Source organism: Vigna unguiculata, chromosome 9 (genome assembly GCF_037176805.1).
Source record: "Vigna unguiculata cultivar grain cowpea cultivar isolate G323 ecotype 2 chromosome 9, ASM3717680v1, whole genome shotgun sequence".
Lineage (NCBI taxonomy): Eukaryota > Viridiplantae > Streptophyta > Magnoliopsida > Fabales > Fabaceae > Vigna > Vigna unguiculata.
This window is the reverse complement of record NC_140800.1, coordinates 8,460,943-8,467,379: the sequence shown is the minus strand read 5'-3', so window position 1 is coordinate 8,467,379 and position 6,437 is coordinate 8,460,943. Positions and strand designations below refer to the sequence as shown.

General features: G+C 34.2%; 1 pseudogene; it reads right to left on the bottom strand.

The window, feature by feature from the left end:
* Positions 1 to 1,252, bottom strand: LOC146883500 (uncharacterized; annotated as a pseudogene).
* Between the last annotated feature and the right edge of the window lie 5,185 nt (positions 1,253 to 6,437).

Sequence of the window (6,437 nt, the reverse complement as noted above, 5' to 3'; positions counted from 1 at the left end):
TTATATTTGGTAAGGTAGGTCATATAAAGGGGAAGATGGGATTTGTAGGCTTATATCTAATGGTAGTGGTGAAGTGGAGGGAGGTTCCATAGATAATAGGTGGATGGAGGCCACAACATGGGTGGAGAGGAATTGGCAAAATTGGTGATAACTAGCTGGCGTGGCTAAGGTTGTGGTGGTGGCTTGGAGTGTAATGTGTTGGTTGTGGTGAGTGAAAGCGATGCTTGGGATGGAAAAATCAGCTGTGATGGGTTCCAAGGTGCGTAATCATTCAATGCCTAAGACAACATTTGCTCCTTCAATGGGGAGGAGGTAAAAGGGGATGCAAAAGGTAGAATCCTGGAAGGAGATATTCATTAAGGGAAAAAACCTTGACAGTTAATGAAAGCACCGTTGCCTACCATCACTGAAAAGGGAGGGGTGGGTTTAATTGGTAGGTGGGGTGATTGGCAATTCGAGGTTGCAAGATATTATGGGAACTACCAGAGTCAGTAAGTACTGTGACAGGGAGGTTATGGATGATGCCTTTGAATTTTAGGGTTTGAGGGGATGGAGTTCTTGTGAAGGTTTGAGTGGAGAGATGAAAATGGACAAGGTCATGGGTTTCGGGTATTGTGGGTGAGTCAATGGGTGGATTTGGGTTAGGTGGGGTGTCAGGATCATCCAAAAGTAATAAGAATCTAGAGGTAGAGCATTTGTGGCCAGGGGTGAACTTTTCATCACAATTGTAGCAGAGCCTTTGGGCTCGACGTTCTTGTAATTGTGTTGGTGTGAGACGTTTAATAGGAAAATAAGAGGGTGTGGAGTTGGTTGGGATTGTTCGATTAGGTGTCGAGGTGGAAGGGTTAAAGGGGTTTGTATGAGAGGTTGGGCGGAAGGGTTTAGGTTTAGAGTCACGAAGTTTATCCTCAATGACTTTGGTCAGGCCAATGGCTTGAGAGATGGAGTAAGGGTTGAGGATGGTGAGTTCTCGTCGAATTTCGGGTTGAAGGCCTGAAAGGAAGTAGTTAAGTATGGTGTTTGGAGAGAGGCCAATAACACAGTTACAAATTTTTTCAAAGCGAGTTTGATATTCAGTTACAGTGTTGTGTTGTTGTAACTTAAAAAGTTCGGCTTGATGGTTAGTGTAAGAAGAAGGGCCAAAACGGAGTTCAAGGGAACGGGTAAATGAGGGCCAATATGTGAGAAGGTTGTTTTGGTGCATCCATTTAAACCAGCTAAGGGCTGGTCCTTTCATATGGAAAGCTACCATGGATAAACGGTATTCGAGAGGTATTTGGTAGAAGGAAAAATATTGGTCAGCTTGGAATGACCAATCTAGGGGTTCACGGCCTTCAAAAAAATCGAGTTGGAGGTTAGGTGGTCTAATCAGTGGTGGTAGGGGTGCAGCAAGAGAATGGTGAAGAGGTTGTGTTGTCATGGTCGTGGAGTAGTGTGCTTGGGCATGGAATGGGGGGAAATATAAGGAATGGAGGTGGAAGATGAGCCAGGAGGGGTTAAGGATGATACCTGCTCAAGAAGGGCCAAGAGGGAGGACTATAAGGATTCATGGTTGGCTTCTATATGGCATCTTGACGTTGCTCTTGTGACTCCATATGAATTTGGATGGCAGAAAGGCGGTCTTGAATGGCATGAAGCATGTCTTCTATTTCTTTAGATTGGGGTTTGGGAGACATAGAGAAAGCAATGAAAGCACCAATGTTAAGTTACGGCTACAGCTAACACTAAGATGTAAGAGAGAGGGGAGAGAAAACTAATGAAAATGATTTTTCTGCCCTTCATTCATAACAAAAGCAACCCTAAATAAGGTTGCAATGGGCCAGGTGTGTCCTTGGATTACAAAAACATTCGTATGTTATTTTGGGCTTCCAAACCATAACTAACATAATTGAAACGTGATCACCAAAACTAACTTAAATGAAATTCTTCATCCAATGAGATTTTTTATGCTCTCTTGTGGGCCTTGTGGTGGTATTGAGCTGTGTTGTATCACCTTGTCTCTTGTCATGTCTAGTGTCCGTGTGAGCATCCATACTGCAAAGAATGAAACACATAGCTATAACATTCAGTTTTGAGAATGGCTTGGTGATATAAGAGAAATGATTAGATAATGAAGCTAATTATGCTAACTAAAGTAAGTAATTTTGCTAATTAAAATGCATAGCCAAGGTCTGATTACAAAGAGATACAGTTTCCACGTAAACAATGTAATTCGATTTCAGTTAGTAGTACTACTATAACACTGCAAAACTGAGAATGCAGGATACATAATTGTGGTTAACCACCGAATTCGCAGAAATTTTGGTTCACAGGGTAATATCAACCGGTAAAGTTATCCCTTCCTATATAATAAAAAGAAGGTTTAATTAATCATATAGTACCCAATTTGGGGCTAGTGTGTCAAATAGGTACCCCGGTTTTAAAAAAGTGTCAATTGCATCCCAACTTTTGAAAATTGCTTCAATTAGATCCCTTTCAGACAGAGTTGACTAACGCCGTTAGTCAACGTGCCACGTGTTAATATGTGGTTTTTTTGATTTTTTTTTAAATTTTTATTTTTTTTTTAATTTTTAAATTTTTTTTTAAATTTAAAAAAAAAATAAAAATGCCACGTGTCAAGTCCCTGTGTGTGACACGTGGCATTGTCAGTGCCATGTGACATTGTAATGCCATGTGTCAGTGTCACTATTAGATGTCATTGTGTTGATTTCGATTTAGTCCCCAGATGTGTCTTTTTGTTTCAATTTAGTACCTAAGTATGTGTATCTGATTCAATTTTGTCCCAAATTTTTTTTTAATAATTAAAATATTTTTGTAATCCATTTTTTATAAGATTAAAAATAATTAAGTATAAATATTTTTACAAAATTAAGTACTAATATTTATAATGTTTCTCTCAATTTCAGACCAAATTTATTATTTGTATAAATGTTATACTAATATTTTTTTTATTAAAAACGACTTTTTAACATATTACTTTATTAATTATTTTATTATTAAGTACTCATGTTTTATTTTTTTTCAAAATAGAACAATATTGTCTCTTACTAATTTTAAATTAAAATTTCTATTGGTATGAATGTTATACTAAGTTTTTTTATTAAAAATGACTTAATAAAATGACTTTTACCTCTAAATTTTAATATAAATATCAAATACTTAATTTTTTTAAAACTTTTATACTTAATTACTTTTAATTTTATTAAAAAATATTTTAATTATTAAAAATTATTAGGTCAAAATTGAATCAAATACACATAAGTAGGTACTAAATTGAAACAAAAGAACATAAATGGGAACTAAATCGAAATCATCACAATGACATCTGATAGTGACACTGACACGTGGCATTACAATGCCACGTGGCACTGACAATGCCACGTGTCACACAAGGGACTTGACACGTGGCATTTTTTTTTAAATTAAAAAAAATTAAAAATTAAAAAAAATAAAAATTTTTATTAAAAAAATCAAAAAAACCACAGATTGACACGTGGCACGTTGACTAACGGCGTTAGTCAACTCTGTCTGAAAGAGACCTAATTGAAGCAATTTTCAAAAGTTGGGATGTAATTGACACTTTTTTAAAACCGGATACCTATTTGACACACTAGTCCCAAACTGGGTACTATACGATTAATTAAACCTACAAAGAAAAAGAATCCCTAATAAGTTAATTACGAAGAAAAAAGTAATTGAAAGAGAAAAAAAGAATCCCAAATAGGATTAATCATTTGGTGTTTTTCTAATAATTTCCTGCTAATGAAAAATTTTCAGTAACAAGATACACCACATCATTTCTCGATTATCCAATGACAGGAAAAAAAATGCACGAAATGAGCAATTCAGAAGTGCATCAACCCATGTGCTTGCACTTGAATTTTATCTGGGAAAATGCGTTAAGTAGGAAAAAATGCACAGGACATAATGTTTATACAATAGTAAACTAAACTAAACTGGTCTATGAATCGAAAACCTTACTACCCAAGTTATGACAAACTGGGAAAAGAAATAGAATTTTCCACACTTTTTCCAAAGTGCAAAAGGACAACCATTATTTGGACAAATTTTGCTGGTTCAGACCAACCATAAAATGAAAAGTTGTAACCAGTTGAATCATGTAGATAAATTGAAAAGTTTAGAAGGAACAAGGACATGAGTCCTAAATTGTTTAGAAGGAACATTTCTCTGCCACATGCTTTACAACTATTTAAACTCATGCTTGCCTGGCTGTGAGTGAACTCATCACATGGCTTCTGAATACAGCATGTTCCTAATATCATGACAAATCCTACATTGGAAGAGTAATAAAAGAGATGTTTCTGTGGAAACTCCGAAAGATACTAACTTCACTACGGTTGTTCATTTGTACTCAGTATATAAAAGCTGTGTTGAGAGTAGGGCAAATGGTTAAAAGGAATCACCCTTTTTAATTTAAAAATATAACATGGAATATTCCATGTTAGAACAAATTGGAATAAAACCAAACAAATCCTACCTCAGAGTTCATGTTTTTTACATTGAAACCTGTAAATTTGTGACAAGTTTCAGGCATATCACTAAAAGTTGAAGGTGGATAACTTTCTCTTTGTTCTAATAAATTCCTTCTTTAGAAACTTTATGTACCCTTTTTGAGTTAATTGAGGATTATCTCGGTAGTATATTAGTAAAAGAACCAGTATTAATTCTGTGTTTTTGTTTATTCTTATACCTAAAACTATACTGTATTGACATCCAACATATGTTAACTTTGATTCGGATCGAACAATTTGAATGTAACAAGTCAAAATACAGCATTGTTGAAGCTGGATTGACAGTGATATGGCATTTGCACATATTCTTCAGGTTTAAGATGACATCATTGCTCTTATTGAATACAAGAATTTTGGTATCTCAAGTAATAACACATTCTGTCTTTTCCATTACACTGTATAGGGATAAGTCACTAGTTTAGCTTTGCTACTAAAATTCTGTACTTACACAAGTTGAACTGCAGAAAAAGCTCGAAATGAGAATTATAAATCTGATAGTGAAAGGAATAGAATGGAGTAACCTTTTCAATCTTGAAGGATATAATTCAAACAGATATTTTAAATGGAACAAGCACCAATTGGAAAGAAGAAAGAAACTAGAACTTTGAATTTCACATGGCCAAAAAATGCAGTATTGGGAGAAATTGTTAGGTGGACATTTCTTATCATGGTCATTTAAAAAATTGTTTGATATGACTAAAGTTTTGTGAATCATGTTGAAACTATACTTATTTAATCATGTTCATACGCGTTAAATGCTGATTAGCACATATGGTAAGCACTATCCAATAAAAAATTCACCCGATTAAAAAGAACTTATTTTAGTAACTCAGGCATCACATATTATAAACTGAATATTAGTAATACACATGCCATACTAAATATTATAAACTAAAAGTAAGGTTTTGACTTTGTTTGATAAATAGTGATGAGATATGAATGGGAGAGAACCTTAATATTGTACTTGAGTAAAACACAATTGGCCTTATAAGGGGAAACAGATGTTTTACATGAACACAAAAATGGTGGTGAATGGTTGACTTGAAATGCTAATGATCAATCCTTGGTAAAGAAGATGAGAAGGGGGAAAAAAAAAACCAATTAGCATGAACTAATATGTTGATACAGTGGGTGCATAACACATTCAATGCAAAAAACTATTGTGGTTCATCCACTATATGTTATATTCAAATCAATTTAATATACAGATTCAGAAAAAAAGGTGTAGTGGGAAGCTGAGTCCTAGTCCATTGAAGTTGACGATGGATTATAAAGAGGGATAAGAGCATGAAGCAATGATTCCGAAATTGCTTTTCTATTAAGTCACTTTTATAAGTGGCCATGCTTCCTATAGTGTAAGTGTTTCTGCTATATTCATTTTATTATAATTATATTTCAGATGACCAAAAGAGAGTTGAAAATGGCTTAACAACTTCATTGGTCAAACCTTATAATAATAAAAGAGTGTTATGCACTTTAGGCCAATAGAAGAAAACTGGTAGGGCCAATTGCATTGAACTATCAGCAAGTGTGTGAGTTAAAGCATGAAGCACTTTCGCCATATTTCTGATCAATTTTGCCATAGATTATCATACTTGAACAATGTGTGAGTAAAGGGAAAAAGATAAAGAAACCTTTCCACCTTCATTTTCCCTTCTTATAATACTTCTTTCTGATCCAAACTCACTTTCTCCTTCAAAACTAGTTAAATTCATTATTGATTGCTGAATTTGGTAATTCAGTGCATATGTCAAATATCAGTTTATGGTCCAAATTTAAACTGAAATTATTTATTTATTTTTTTCATTTTTAACATCTTAAACTGAAATACTTTTAACTTCACACGTATAGTAAATTTGGCAGTGCCTTTTGCTAGTTTTATAGAGAGTTTTTATTCCTTTTTTA